General features: G+C 46.7%; 1 protein-coding gene across 1 annotated transcript in view; it reads left to right on the top strand.

Moving 5' to 3' along the window:
- The first annotated feature begins 10,394 nt into the window (after positions 1-10,394).
- RARA (retinoic acid receptor alpha) overlaps positions 10,395-15,061 on the top strand; it is a 187,675-nt gene continuing 183,008 nt past the window's right edge. Inside the window, exons 1-2 of the mRNA XM_080978317.1 lie at positions 10,395-10,561; positions 10,735-10,807. The gene's annotated coding sequence lies outside the window, so the exon portion shown is untranslated. The remainder of the gene's footprint in view (positions 10,562-10,734; positions 10,808-15,061) is intronic.

Here is a 15,061-nt window from a genome sequence, read left to right as displayed (position 1 = left end):
CCCAGGTCCTAGTCTGACACTCACCACTATACTGCACTGGCTTCCTAAGTACTTCTGCTATGGCTATATCAATTAACTAGGCAAATAAATATGGGGAAAGGAAAATGTCACTTAGAGAAGAATCTGAACTATTTTGTGTTTGGCTCTTTACTCTCAAGGCATTTGCATGATTAAGCTTTCATGGAAAACATTGAAACTCCCAACTCTGTTGCAGCGTGTCTGTCCACATCAAGAGACAGAAATCTCCCTGGAAAATTAATTGCAGTGGAAACCTAAGCAGGTCTTCCCCACAAACCCTGGACGGGGTGGTTTTAGAATAATAGAATCATAGAGTTGGAAGAGACCACAAGGGCCATCGAGTCCAACCCCCTGCCAAGCAGGGGGTTTTGCTTCTGTCCACTTTCTGCTTGTTTTCTGGGAACAAGGTAGCAAGTGGGATCTTCATCTCTCTCTCTCCTCTCTCCCCCCCCCCCACTCCCCGCATCCAAAGCCCTTAATTGGGTTCTGAATCACATCAGCTTGCTTTGATCTCTCAGCCGGTTCCCACACAGCCTCAAGAACAGCCTCATCAGCAGTTTCTAATGAGCGGGCCGTTGCTCTTCTCAGGCCCGTCTTCCCCGGTAATGAAGCAGCGAAAAAGAAATCCGGGGCTCAGACATGCCTCTGGCCGTAGCCTCGGCAATCCAAGTGTAAAGTTTGGAGCGACTCCATGTCCCCCTTGTCGGAAGGTAGCGGACAGAAATGAGGTTGCTCTGAATTCCTCCTACCTTGGTTTACAGCTGCTGCTGGTGTGCGCTGCGTCGTTCATGCGAGGTCAAGCCCTCCTGCTCTGCCTTAATCCAGAATAAATGCCCATCGCCCAATTATTTGCTCCCAACTCAATAATTTACATGAGATTCTTCAGCCTACTCAAAACGCATGCGTGGAGATTTGGAAGAAGGGAGAGATGCTGCCTTATCATTTATTACCCTTCCTGTGAGTAGGATAAGGAGGTTAAAGGGCAGCTAATCAGTGCTTTAGGTGTTCACCATTACGGGATATATTGGAGTCGCTGATGAATTGTACCTGCTGGATACAGCCCTGCTTGGGTGATCCATACTGTGGTCACTTGACTGCAATGTGTTACTTGTCAGGCTGCCTTTGAAAGCTGCTGTTTGTCCAGAATAGCAATACTGTTTAATGGGCTCTGGGTGATTTGATCATATTAGGCCATTAGCATCTGCGTTGGCTTCCACTCCTGATTCAAAGTGTTGGTCTCGGTCTCCAGCGTACTAAAGAGCTTGAAAACAGGTTACCTGAAGAATCACTTCCCTCTTGTATATACTCAGACCCTGAAATCAGTGGCCCTTCCATCTCCACCATGTGAGGTCTCCCGAGGAAAGGTCCTCCTCAGTGGTGGCACCCTCGTTATAGTCAGACAGCCTTCCCCAACCTGGTGCCTTCCCAATATTGCACTGCAACTCCCTTCAGCCCAGGCCATTGGCTAGACTAGCTAGACTGATGGGAGTTGTAGGTCAAAACAGCTGGTGGAGCCAAGGTTTGACAAGTCTGGTGCACACTCCCCAAAGAGAGACATGCTAGGCATTACATTTGTGGCCTTTTTAGCACCTAGTGAATACCTTTCCCCCTTCCTCCAGCTGCCCACACTTACAAATTTTGTACAGGCAACTTTCCCACTTAAGTGAGAATTACATTCCGAGGTACCATGCACGTCAGTAAAATTGTGTATATTCGAAACACCATTGGAGAAGCCTGCAAACACCTGGTTCCGCCCTGTTCCATGATGTTTTCGGGTCACTTCTGTGTTCGGCGTGATGCATGTGTGTGCAATCAAGTAAATGGAGGGGGTTGCCTGTAATTTTGAATCCACTGATTTTTTTGGGGGGGTTGTTCTGTATCTTAAAGCTTGCTTTATATCATCTGTGTATCTCTGATGGCCAACTTGGTGCCTTCCTGTTGTAGTTGGGACTGCAACTCCCATGTTGGTCAGGGGCTGATGGGAATTGGAGTTCAGGAACATCTGGAGGGCAGCATATTGGTTACCCCTGCACTATAGAGTCTTACACTCTGCTGCTGGCAAAAGGTGTGAGCTGTTTTTATTCTGGGATTTGTAAGCCACCTGTTTATAAGAGGGTGAGAGAAATGGCTCCAGGGTAAGAGACTGGAGCAGGAAAGGGAATCTAGGGTATTTTTTATCTTTGTTGGAAGCCGCCCAGAGTGGCTGGGGAAACCCAGCCAGGTGGGCGGGGTACAAATAATAAATTATTATTATAGGGTGAGAGACTGATCAGCCTCGTTTCTCCCCTGGGTGTGGCACCGGAGGTATCATTTGAGGCAACCTGGGATGAGAGTTTGGGCAAGTGAGTATGGCGTATTGGTCACTGTGCCTGATGGGAGCAGGGGTTGCGGAGTTGTTATTTAGTTGTGTCCGACTCTTCGTGACCCCATGGACCAGAGCACGCCAGGCACTCCTGTCTTCCACTGCCTCCCGCAGTTTGGTCAGACTCATGTTCATAGCTTCGAGAACACAGTCCAACCATCTCTTCCTCTGTCGTCCCCTTTTTCTTGTGCCCTCAATCTTTCCCAACATCAGCGTCTTTTCCAGGGAGTCTTCTCTTCTCATGAGGTAGTTGCGGAGTAATGCGTGCCTCTTTTAAGAGCTGCTGGTCCTATGCATTTTATTTGTCTCCAGATTACAGTAGTACCTCAGGTTAAGTACTTAATTCGTTCCGGAGGTCCGTACTTAACCTGAAACTGTTCTTAAACTGAAGCACCACTTTAGCTAATGGGGCCTCCTGCTGCTGCCGTGTCACCGCAGCACGATTTCTGTTCTCATCCTGAAGCAAAGTTCTTAACCTGAAGCACTATTTCTGGGTTAGCGGAGTCTGTAACCTGAAGCGTATGTAACCTGAGGTACCACTGTATTGCACTCCTAGTCTGACACAGAACGTCCCTTGACTGCTGTCTCTTTTTCTTTTATCACTATGTGCCCTGGTGGGAGAGGGCAGAGGACTTAGGGATGCCTTAATTCCAGCTGTTACAGGCAGGAGAAGAGCTAAGGTGGGCAGGCAAAGAAAAGCGGTAGAAACTGGATGGGATGATGTCAGCTTCACCCATCCTTCTGCCTCCTGCCAAGGTCCAGGTTGCTCTGTCACCTAGCCTTTCTCTCACTGCGGTGCCCAGAGCTCTCCTCACACACCTGGGATTCAGAAGGTGGCTTCTGCGCAAATTGGGGGCCCACCACTCTCTCCTTTATTATTATTATTGTTGTTGCTGCTAATTAAAACTTGCCAGCTGAAATCCCGCATGTTGAATTTCATCCCAGAAGTTAATTCTGAGCCAACGTAAGGGAATACCTCGGGGGGGGGGTGTGCGTTAAGGGAGAGGAGCAATGTGATCTTTCCCCCCCCCCCAGAGATACCAAACTTAAACTCTCTCACCTCATTTCAAGTCAGAGTTCAAACGCGAAAAAAACAACAACCTTTTTTAGAAAAAATAATCTTTCCATCTGCCAGACATTAAAAAAAGAAAGGAGCTGAATCTGATTACTAAAAGCCCAGAGGGGGAGAACGGGCTGAATCCTTCCTTTAACAAGAAGTGCCGAGGGTGTGGTTGCACAGGGCTCTTGGTGGTTGTTTTTCTTGCATCTGTGTCCAATTGCTGCAAGACCTTCAGTCCCTGAACTGGATCCACGCTGGACCTTCAGCGCAATCATGCGGAGATCGGAGCGTGATACTCGAGGCCCCCGACGGCTTGACCAGAGGTACGTTGATGGGAAGTTCTGACCCTGAAGGAACTTTTCTCGTCTTGGTATTCTTTTCTATAACGCTGCCAACATGGTTGCATGCGGTGCTTTGCACAATAAACGAAAGGGGGAAATGGAAACGGTCCCGCTTCATGGAGCTTGCACTCCCAATTTGGGCTGGAAGAGAGATGAAAGGAAGAAGAAAGAATGGAGGAAAGGAAGAGAAAACGGATAGAGAGGACTCTTCCACAACTGGAATATTTTCATATCAACCCACTGTACCAAACTAGTTGAAGGGATATTCCCTGTGTACAGTGGTACCTTGGGTTAAGTACTTAATTAGTTCTGGAGGTCCGTTCTTAACCTGAAACTGTTCTTAACCTGAAGCACCACTTTAGCTAATGGGGCCTCCTGCTGCCGCCGCGCCGCCAGAGCACAATTTCTGTTCTTATCCTGAAGCACTATTTCTGGGTTAGTGGAGTCTGTAACCTGAAGTGTATGTAACCTGAAGCGTATGTAACCTGAGGTACCACTGTATATACATAGACATAGAATTATATCCTGTGGCAGTAAATTCCAAAAGTTAATTCCTGAACTTGCTACCAATACATTTCAGTAAATTGTCACATGCGTTTTGGTAGTGGGAGATAGTCTCCCTCCCACCCACCCACTTCCATTATTCATTTATTTCTACACAAATAGCCTTCCTTTCCTCCAGAACTCAAGGTGGCAATCATGGTCTCCCCCCCCCCCATTTTATCCTTACAACAACCCTGTGAGGTAGGTTAGGCTGAGAGATGGTGACTGGTCCCAAGCTCGCCCTGTGAGTGCTGATTTGAGCTCTGGTTACCCAGGTCCTAGTCCTGCGCTCCAACCACTGCACCAATATTATCCTCTTTGCATCATTTCACTGACTCTGCCTTCCTTTCTCACCCTGTAATATTTCTTTGAATCCTAGATCTTAATCGGGAAAGTGCCCAGCCTTCCTAATAATTTCAACCGCCCCTTTAACAAAAATTTGGAGAATTGTTGCATTGTCCTTCATGAGAATATATCCTGGGTTGGTTCGCCATAAGCTGCACCAGCTATTCCCTGGGGGAATCTATCCAGAGGGGAAAAAACAAGGTTTGCATGGATCTAGCTTCAAGCTTCCTGCACCTGCTGCGGAGGAATCTGCATATTGCAAAGATTCTGGATGCATGCAGAGGACAGACACAGCATCAACTCGCATAGGCCAGGCTCGTTTGGTCTCCTCATTGTCTCATGTGAAGCAAGCAACTGCCTCTAGAGCAAGCCCCACTTCTATGACTGTGAACTGGAGCCAGAGATGAGTTGGGGAAGGGTTGTAGCTCAGCTGTAGAGCATCAACTTTGCATGCAGAGAGTCCCAGGTTTGATCCCTGGTATCTCCAGGTAGGGCTACGAGGGTCTCCTGACTGAAACAACAACAGCAAAAGACCCTGGAGACTTGCTACCAGTTTGTGTTGCTGAATGGACTGACTTAGAACAAGAGAGATTCCTATGTTCCTAAAGCAACTGATTTTTCTCGTTGAGTTTCAGAGGAACTCTCAGGTTTCACCGAAATACAGTAGGAAAGCCACTGCTGTGAGATCATATGTAGAATGGAACTTGGGAGGGAAAGCCCTGCATAAAGTGATTCATAATTAAGCCCCTGTTTTGCCCGATGAAGAATGCGCTGCGCAACTCTAGTATTTGCAACAGTCCTAGAGGGCTAATCTAATAAAATAGGTGGAGCTGTGCATAGAACAAGATACAATGGAAAGGTGATGCATTGAAGATGCCGGAGCCAGAAAAGACAAGGCGCAAAATGCAGAAAGTTCTACAGCTGCAGCTTTAATAGACAACCATCATCTCACGCTTCATCCGTTTCACAGAACAGGGTAGACAAAAGAGTATTTTCCCATGTGCACCTTTGTTGCTTGACGTCTGCAGCAAGTGGGGAACCACATGGGCGAAAGGAGCCATCCCAGAGGGAACTTCCATATTGCAGTGAATGCAGCATTTCTCACCCAAAGGGTGTTGTTAATAATAATAATAATAATAATAATAATAATAGTCATAATAATAATTTATTTATACCCTGCCCATCTGGCTGGGTTTCCCCAGCCACTCTGGGCAGCTTCCAACAAAAGATTAAAAATACATTAAAACATCAGTCATTAAAAACTTACCTAAAGAGGGCTGCCTTCAGATGTCTTCCAAATGTCAGATAGTTGTTTATTTCTTTGACATATGATGGGAGGGCGTTCCACAGGGTGGGTGTCACTACTGAGAAGGCCCTCTGCCTGGTTCCCTGTAGCCTCGCTTCTTGCAGTCAAGGAACCACCAGAAGGCCCTTGGGGTTGAACAATGGGGGTGGAGATGCTCCTTCAGGTATACTGGGCTGAGGCCAGTATTAATTAATTAAGGGGCAAGTAGTCCAAGTTGTTGGGATTTTGTGTAGTGACTAAGCAACCAAGAGGAGTTTTTTTCCCATACAGCCCCCCCTTACTTAAATATCTCTGTCATAAACTCCCTTTGTTTGTAACATTATTTCTCTGCTGCTTTGCAGCCCTAAAAACCGTCACACGCCCCTCCCAATTGTCTCATGTAAACACAGAAAAAAGTAGAACAAAAGCTACTTTAAAATGCAATAAAACTGACAACAGCATAAAACACCAGTTTGCCTTAGGCAACTTGTGCTCTTTCTTAGGCCCCCACTCCATGTGAAATAGGACGGTAAAGCTGACCAATATTGCAGGGTTTTTAAAAAAGAGTGTATTACGAAAAGACAAATTGGACACGGACCTGTGTAAACCTCAGTATATTGTTAACTGTAACTGAATGATATACATGCATGTGTGAACCAGTTCTAAGTTATGTGCTAAGTTAAAATACAGAAGTGTGCAGAACCAGCCGCCGTAGCTCAAGCTACCAGCTCGCGAAATACAAAGTTAATAGGGCTGCAGCGAACTCTGGTAAAGAAGCACTTAAAACAATTGCTTTCTAATTTGAACTTAAAAATGTAGGAAGTTGCCTTATACTGTGTCAGACCTTTGGTCCAGCTAGCTTAATATTACCTACACAAACAGGCAGCAGAAAGCTGGGGTTTCAGGCAAGGGACATTCCCGCCATACCTGGAGATTGAACCTGAGCCCTTCTGCATGCAAAGCAGGTGTTCTCCAACACAGCCCTTCCCGCTTGCTTTGAAAAAGCTGAATTGTGGTTCTCCTTCAACGTGGCCTCTCAATTTTCCCACCATCGGTGAACAGGGGTGCTAGAAAAGGGGACAAACTGCCCCCCCCAGGCAACACAAGGTGCGACAGGATTCTTAATTAAGACCAGTCCAAGGGGCTTATCCTAACTGTCGGCTTCCTCCTCCTCTGTTTCAGTGTAGAATTCAGCAGGGGCGAAACTAGAATGAGTTTGCTCTGCCTGCCGTTAGCTTGGGCTCCACCTATTGCCATGGGAGCATATTCACCCAGTGCTTTTCAAGCTGCACTGGCTCCTGGTGGAGTACAGGGTCAGATTTAAGGTGCTGCTTTTGACATTTAAAGCCCTTTACGGCCTAGGACCCTCGTACCTACGGGACCGCCTCTCCCGGTATGCCCCACGGAGAGCCTCAAGGTCTGTAAATAGCAACACCCTAGTGGTCCCGGGCCCTAAGGAAGTTAGATTGGCTTCAACCAGAGCCAGGGCCTTTTCAACTCTGGCTCCGGTCTGGTGGAATGCTCTGCCTCATGAGACCAGGGCCCTGCAGGATCTGATTTCTTTCCGCAGGGCCTGTAAGACAGAGTTGTTCCGCCCGGCCTTTGGCTTGGAGCCAATTTGATTCCCTCCCTCTCTTTCTTTTTTCTTTTCCTTCTCCTCCTGTGATGAGGCCACATTTTAATATTTTAATGTTTCAATATTTTAATGCTGTATTTTAATTTTGTTTTTAAGTTGTAATCATTCAACTTGTTTTTATTATTGCTTGTAAGCCGCTCTGAGCCCGGCCTTGGCTGGGGAGGGCGGGGTATAAATAAAAATTATTATTATTGCCCAAGCTACCCGTCTTCCAGTCCCAATGGGCACCGGGCACCACTGCACTTAACTGCTTCTGCTCTTGATTTCAGCGTTCCCAAATAATGTTTATAGATGTTGTGGCGATTAACACTCAGTACCTCTTCCCAGGGGACGCAGGTGGCCCTGTGGGTTAAACCACAGAGCCTAGGACTTGCCGATCAGAAGGTCAGCGGTTCGAATCCCCGCGACGGGGTGAGCTCCCGTTGTTCGGTCCCTGCTCCTGCCAACCTAGCAGTTTGAAAGCACATCAAGGTGCAAGTAGATAAATAGGTACCACTCTAGCGGGAAGGTAAACAGCATTTCTGTGCGCTGCTCTGGTTCGCCAAAAGCGGCTTAGTCATGCTGGCCACATGACCCAGAAGCTGTACACCGGTTCCCTCGGCCAATAAAGTGAGATGAGTGCCGCAACCCCAGAGTCGGCCACGATTGGACCTAATGGTCAGGGGTCCCTTTACCTTTACCTCTTCCCAGGGAATTCTGGGAACTGTAGGTTTGTGTCATGGGCTGCCTGGACACAGAGGAATGGTGGGAGGAACCAGTTGGGGAACCACCAAGGGAAGAAGGCTCAGAGTCCAGGGAGCTGTGGTGGGAGAATGATGAGGGGTCACAGGGAGAAGAGGAGGAAGTGTCGGAAGCTGAGGAGGTGACAGGGCTTAGTGAGAGGGGAGAGTTTGTGGCAGAAGAGTGGGGTGAGGGAGACCAAGAGTCAGGCTGGTGAAAAATCATGGGTGTCTCTCTCCTGCTGCCCTTGACCCTTGTCTCCCAGAACCAGAAGAGGTTGAAGGAGAGGTTGGCTGCACCCAGGTCCATTCTCCAATTACTTGCCCTGGTGAGGAGGTGGGGACTGGCAGGTTCGGCAAGTGATTTTTATGGAGGAAGACCACTAGGAATGAGCTTCTCTGCTTATTAGGCCTGACAACCAACCCTCCAGAGAGTGAGTCCCCCCCCCCAATAAAAGAGTAAACTCCTCCTTTGAACTGTGTGATTATTGATGCTCCTGTGACAAGGAGTCTCCGAACAAATCTCAGCACCTGGGGGAAAAGTCACGACTGCTTCAGGTGGTACAATGCCGCTCTGCAGACAGGGCCAGTTAGAAATCCCAGCAACCCCTAACAAACAACAGTGCCCTGAATTCTTCTGAGGAGGAGAATGTGCTTTGGAGATACAAGTGTGTACATGGCTTAAGATGATGGCCCCAGTGACTCCTGTGTGCACATCAGGGCGAAGAAAGTGTGCGTTTTTTTCAAAACTGCTGTTCTTCCTTGTATGCAAATTTATCAAATTTTGGTTAAAGAAATCTCACATTGACTAATCCATATGTTTTAAATGGGTATCTGGCAGTGGAGGGTTGGCGCCCATTGGGACTTGTAGGGCCAGGGGCATGGAGCCAGAGCTAAGGGGAGCCCACTAAGTATTATTCTGCCTCCATTCTCCTCCCTGCTGAGTTTTACGAGAGCAAAACTGGGAGGAAGCTGGCAGGCAGAATCAACCCCTGAAAATCAGAAGGCAGGCAGGTGAAGGCTGACTGAGGCAGGTAGAGCAGGGCCCCATTTGCCATATTGGACTATAATGGTGGGGCAGGGCCCCATTTGCAATAGCTTTCCACTAACAGTGTTAAATTAAATTTATTATTACTATTACTAGTACTACTACTACTACAGGAACCCAGGCAGAGGGCCCTCTCGGTGGTGGCGCCCACCCTATAGAGTGCCCTCCCATCAGATGTCAAAGAGATAAGTAACTATACAACCTTTAGAAGACACCTGAAGGCAGCCCTGTTTAGGGAAGCTTTTAATGTTTAATTCTGTTTTTATATATGCTGGAAGCTGCCCAGATGGCTAGGATGACCCAGTCAGATGGGCAGGGTACAAATATATTGTTGTTGTTGTTGGGTTTTTTTTTAAATTATAAACCATCATGCCAATATGAATTTCATTTAAAAAACGTTTTTAAACCATTGGAGACAACCAACAAATGCTGAAATGGTAATTTGCTTCGAATTTGTGTGAGCTCCGCCCCCTCCTCCGTTACTCCACCTGTGAGATCAGGGTTCAAATCCCCACTCAGCCAATGAAGCTCCCTGGGCGACTTTGGGGGCGGCCACTCAACTCTCAGCCTAACTTATTTCACCGGGGTGGTTGTGCGGCTAAAATAGGGAGCAGAAGAACTATGTGCGCCGCCTCGAGCCCCCTGGAGGAAAGGCGGCGTCCACACGCAATTGAATAAGCAAGTAAGCCTTCGGATTCGCTCCAAGGAGCGAATAATGCGCGGAGCAGCAGCGGCGGCCGCCCTTCCGAGGTGGATTCCGCCCAGAGGAAACGCCGCTTGCTCCGCTTGCCTCCTAAGCCAGCCTGCAAAATCGGTTGCAGCTGCAGCAGCAGCAGCAGCAGCAGCTCCTATCGATTTCCGACTCCGGCTTGTGGCAGCGAACTTTGGACTCGCCCTCGCCCTGCCCCGCCGCGTCTCTTCCCGAGCGACCTTTGGCGCCGAATTGGAAGTTTCCAAACAAACCCGGCGCGGCGTCGTTTGGCCGCCTCGTCGTCGCAGCAGCTGTGGGGAGCGCAGAGGGGCCTGGGCGAGGGGGAAGGAGGGTGTTAGGACCCAGTGGGAGCGGACTTCGCCTTGCAGCGTGTGCAGACAGTCCATGCGCTGAGCGAGACGGAGGGGGAATCCTGCCCGCCACCAAAGGAGGGCTTCCCCCAGGACCTGAGGAGACCCGGCTCCCTCGGCAGCCCCCCTGGACCTGGACAAGGTAAAAAGAAAGCTCAGCTCTGTGTCCTTCGCTCGCCTCACATGCCCACCCTCCCCGCTAAAAGAATATATCCCTCGCTGCATTAAAGGTACAAAGAGAATGCTTTGCCATTTAAAAAAAAAAACGTTTTAAACCTTGCTTTCCCCTCCTTTTTTCCTGTTGTCTGATATTAGCTTCCACAGCCCCCCAGTCCGCAGATGCTGGCCATGCAGAGACCTCTTCCCACTTAAAAGTTGTGCACGGGAGGTGAGTAGCTGAATCTGTGACTGCTCCACTTTTTGCATCAATTCCCTCTCTTCTTCCTCCTCCTCCTCCCCCCTCAGCGCGCAAAGTGCTCCCCTTTAAATTCAGCCATGGAATCCACTTTCAGCAGGGAATCCAGATCATCCTCGGTTTAGTTGGGGTAATGTTTTTTGGAGATTCCCCTCCTGGGAACTTAGGTGTGTTTGGTGTTGAGAACTTTGCTTAGCACCTATAGTTTGTCCTACGGTTGGTGCTGAGAAAAACAAGTGTCCAGGCTGGTGGCGTTATGGTGGAGAGTTGACCTTAGAACTGGGTTCAAATGCCGCTCATCCATTCATGGTGTCTTGGGGTAGCTCATGGTCTCTCAACAGACTGGGGGTAGAAACCTCATGCGCACACTTGAGAGGTATAGCAAGATCGGTGTTCGAAACTCCCATTTTTCAGACGCATTTTGCTAGGTGGAATTTCATTAGCGCAAGCAGTTTCTGAGCTCTGGGCGTAGTACTGCACCTAAAATTTCAGATTAAAACTGCAGAATGGAAGGAAAGGGGGACCTTTTTCTGCCTCCCCACTTCCAGCTACTCTCTGAAGGCTGGAGAAGAGACCCTCTTAAGAATATCAGTGGGGTGGGCAGGGGAAGGACTAGACCGTGTGAAAAATTAACATCATATTTTAGCTGCAGTTCATTCATTTTCAATAATGTAACTGGCTGTACTTTTGAATAAATAAGGTATACTATTCATTGTATCAAATTGTAGATTTCAACGGAAGTCTCGTAAAGTTCAACAAAAAAAGCAGAAGACCCAGTGGATCAGTTCATTCTCTAGTCAGTTCATGCATAATGTCCATTCATGTAAAAGTATCTATTCCACCTGTCTGTTAAAAGAGTCCAATAATCCACATGAAGGGGTTATTACAGTTCCACAGAATCCTTTCACAGTCTAGACAAGGATTTCCAGAATATTAGCCTTGTTTTGCCATCTTAGGCTTCATCAGTAGAACAGGCTCATATGTAATATTGCAACCACTACTATGCAATAAGATCCACTGTCCTGTAATATTACAGGATAGTGGACCTTATTACCAGACAGGTGGAATAGACACTTTTACATCTATGGACCTATGCATGAACTGACTAGAAAATGAACTGATCCACTGGGTCTTCTGCTTTTTTCGTTGAACTTTATGAGATTTCCATTGAAATCTACAATTTGATACAATGAATAGTATTTGGTTCATTCATTTTCAGCTTTGTATTCTTGCTATAAAAAAGCGCGCCTAGACATTCCATTGTTGCTCCCATAACCCAGGTTTAAGGTGCCATTTAGCTCCAAGCTTTCATATCTCAAGTTTCTAAACACTGGAAAATATGTACATTAAAAAAAAATATCATAAGAGTGGCTAGCCTGTAGCCCTCTAGGTGCTGCTGAACTACAGCTCCCATGAGTCCTAGCTAGCATGGCCAGGGTTGATGGGAGTTGCAGTTCAACCGTGTCTGTAGGGTGACAGATTAGTTGCCCCATTTCAGATGGCGAGCTTGAGCCCAGTGTCCCACACGGCAAGTTAGTAGCTGTTGATCAAGTTCCCATGATCAACTCCTTAGCTGCTTAGGCCTCCCTCGGGCCCATAGCTGTCAATGTTTTCCTTTTTTTAAGGGAAATTCCCTTATTCCGAATAAGATTCCTTGCAAGAAAAGGGAAAAGTTGACAGCTATGCTCGGGCCCCATTTGCCCTATATGTTTTAAAACAGTATCATACAATTTTAAACAGTTGTGGATCTTCTCCCAGAGAACCTTAAGGGAGCTGAGAGTGGTTACGAGACCCGTATTCCCCTCACGAAGCTACAATTCCCAGAGTTCCCTGGGAAGAGGGATTGGCTATTAAAACCACTTTGGAAACTGTTGTTCTGTGAGGGGAATAACAGTCTCATTTCATCTCTCAGATAGCTTAACAAACTACAGTTCCCAGTATTCTTGTTTTTGGGGGGTGGAGAAGATCCATGACTGCTTAAAATTGTATCACGCTGCTTTAAATGTGTAGTACAGATGGGGGCCTGCGTATTTTTCTTGGCTGTGTTGAACAGATGTATGGGTTCAAATCTATTTTTCATCATAGAGTTCTGATGCCATTGGGCAGGTCCCCTCTGCTGGCCTCAGTCAGGGCCAGCCCTGCTATTAGACAGAATGAGGTAGCTGACTCAGGTGGCAGACGTTGTGGGGGCAGAGACCAGCACTGAGGGCTTGTAGGAAAGCGCTGCTGTGCCACACCCCGCTAAACTAGCCTGCTTCCCTTAGGGGTGGTCCCCATCGCCAGTGTTAGAAGATTCAGCTGCTAGTTGAGTTGGCTACTGTATGTAGGGGGGGAGCGGTGCTGCCACCTTTACCTTTGCCTCAGGCAGCAAAATGGCTTGGCTCCAGTTACCTCATCTGTGAAATGCCCGATTAGTTATGCCCCACTCTTTGTAGGGATTTTGCAAGGCGACCCAAGATAGAGGTGCTTAAGCACATTGCACAATAAAAGTGATTTGTGTAGATGACTCAGCCTCGTGAGATGGGGAGGCGAGACACACAACGTCTGCAAGAAGTGTTGACTTATACAATGGCCTGGTTTGTGTTCAGTGTACTCCAATTTCCACCCACACACCCTGGCTTCATACTCTGCCCCCCACGTACACCCCCCAAAAAAACTAGCGCCGTCTTATTTGTGATGTTTCTCAGACAAACTCACAAATTTGTACTAGGGTCTTCCTAGCAGGAAAGAAAAATCAAAACAATCCCCAGGAGTCAATAAAAGCTTATAGAGAATTATTATTATTGTTATTGTTGTTATTATTGTTATTGTTAATTCCACCCATCTGGGTTGCCCCAGACACACTGGGCGGCTTTCAGCAAAATAAAAGAACACCGTAGGGGTTATTCTCTGGTAGTGCTGGTTGGGGTTGATGGAAATTGTATTCTAATGCATCTAGAAGGAACCAGGCTGCTATAGGAATGGCTAAATAATTTGGGACTTTTGGAGTTCTGGGGTTAGGGAGAGGCAACAGCAAATAATATAAAGGGAGAACAAGATGGAATATGAGGGAGAGAGAAAAAAGAAAGAAAGAAAGAAAGAAAGAAAAAGAAAGAAAGAGGGAGAGGCCTTGCACTGGGTCCTTCAGTAAGTAAAATGAGATGGGTGGCTACAAAGGAGAAAGGGTCTTTTCCGTGGTGGCACCTCTTCTCTGGCTTTGAAAATATTACAAAAATGTAGTAATGTGAATCCTTCTTCAATTCAGATCTTGCGTTCTCTAGGAAATGTCATCTGACATTTGTGGTTTATAACAGCTACTATAAACCAAAGTCCATGACTGTAATATTTTGTAGTTTGCTGTTATGTAAAATATCAAAACACAGAATGCATACCTGGTGCCTTCTTTATGATCATTCTGTTGCCAGACTCCCCCCCCCCCTTATTCTCCCAGGTCTTACTTAATCAAACACAATCAACTATGTTTTTACTGTTTTGAACCACTGTTTATGTGCCGTGTAGAATTTTCTTTGACCTTCTGGTTTTATTTTCTCTTCTGGATTTATTTATTTTTTAAAAATTCTGCGAGCAATTTTATGATACAGTTATTTTACTACGTATTTCCATAGTATTTTATACTTCTAGGTTTGTGAGCTATACAGAAAGCAGTGTTATAGGGTAAGCGTATGCAAATTATAGTAAATGGATCAATTTTCTCTCCCTCATAATTCAAGAATTCAAGGTCACCCAATGAAGCTGTTGTTTCTCCCCCAGGATTGCTAAAGTGACGTTTTTCTTTCTGTAACTTATATTCTTATCAACAACTACCATGAGAGATGATGAAGGCCCCTGCTTAAGATACCGTTTCTAAAGGATAATTTAAAATTGTATCAGTAGCTATTTGCTATGGCAGCTAAATGGAGATTCCGTGTTCAGGAACATCATGGCTCTGAAGCCTAGATGTTAAGGGCAGATAGTTTTTTTTGGGGGGGGGAAGGAAGAAAGTCAGTAGCTGAGAATACATTACTGAAAAACTTCAGCTGTTTGGGGTGGGGGGTGTTGATTGAACGGGGATGTTGAGGGTTGGCTCTTGGCTTCACCTATCTTCTCTTTCCATAATTGTTTGCAATGTCTGCTGAAGTCTATGCTATGATGCTCTGACTCTGTGACGTGTAGATAAACCTGGAATAGTGACATGAGCTTGTGGTTTTGATCAGAACATCTGGTGTGTGTCTTTTCCCTAAATTGTTA

The sequence above is a fragment of the Podarcis pityusensis genome (genome assembly GCF_964106645.2).
Source record: "Podarcis pityusensis genome assembly, chromosome: 13".
NCBI classification, from domain to species: domain Eukaryota; kingdom Metazoa; phylum Chordata; class Lepidosauria; order Squamata; family Lacertidae; genus Podarcis; species Podarcis pityusensis.
This window is presented reverse-complemented; position numbering and strand designations above follow the sequence as displayed.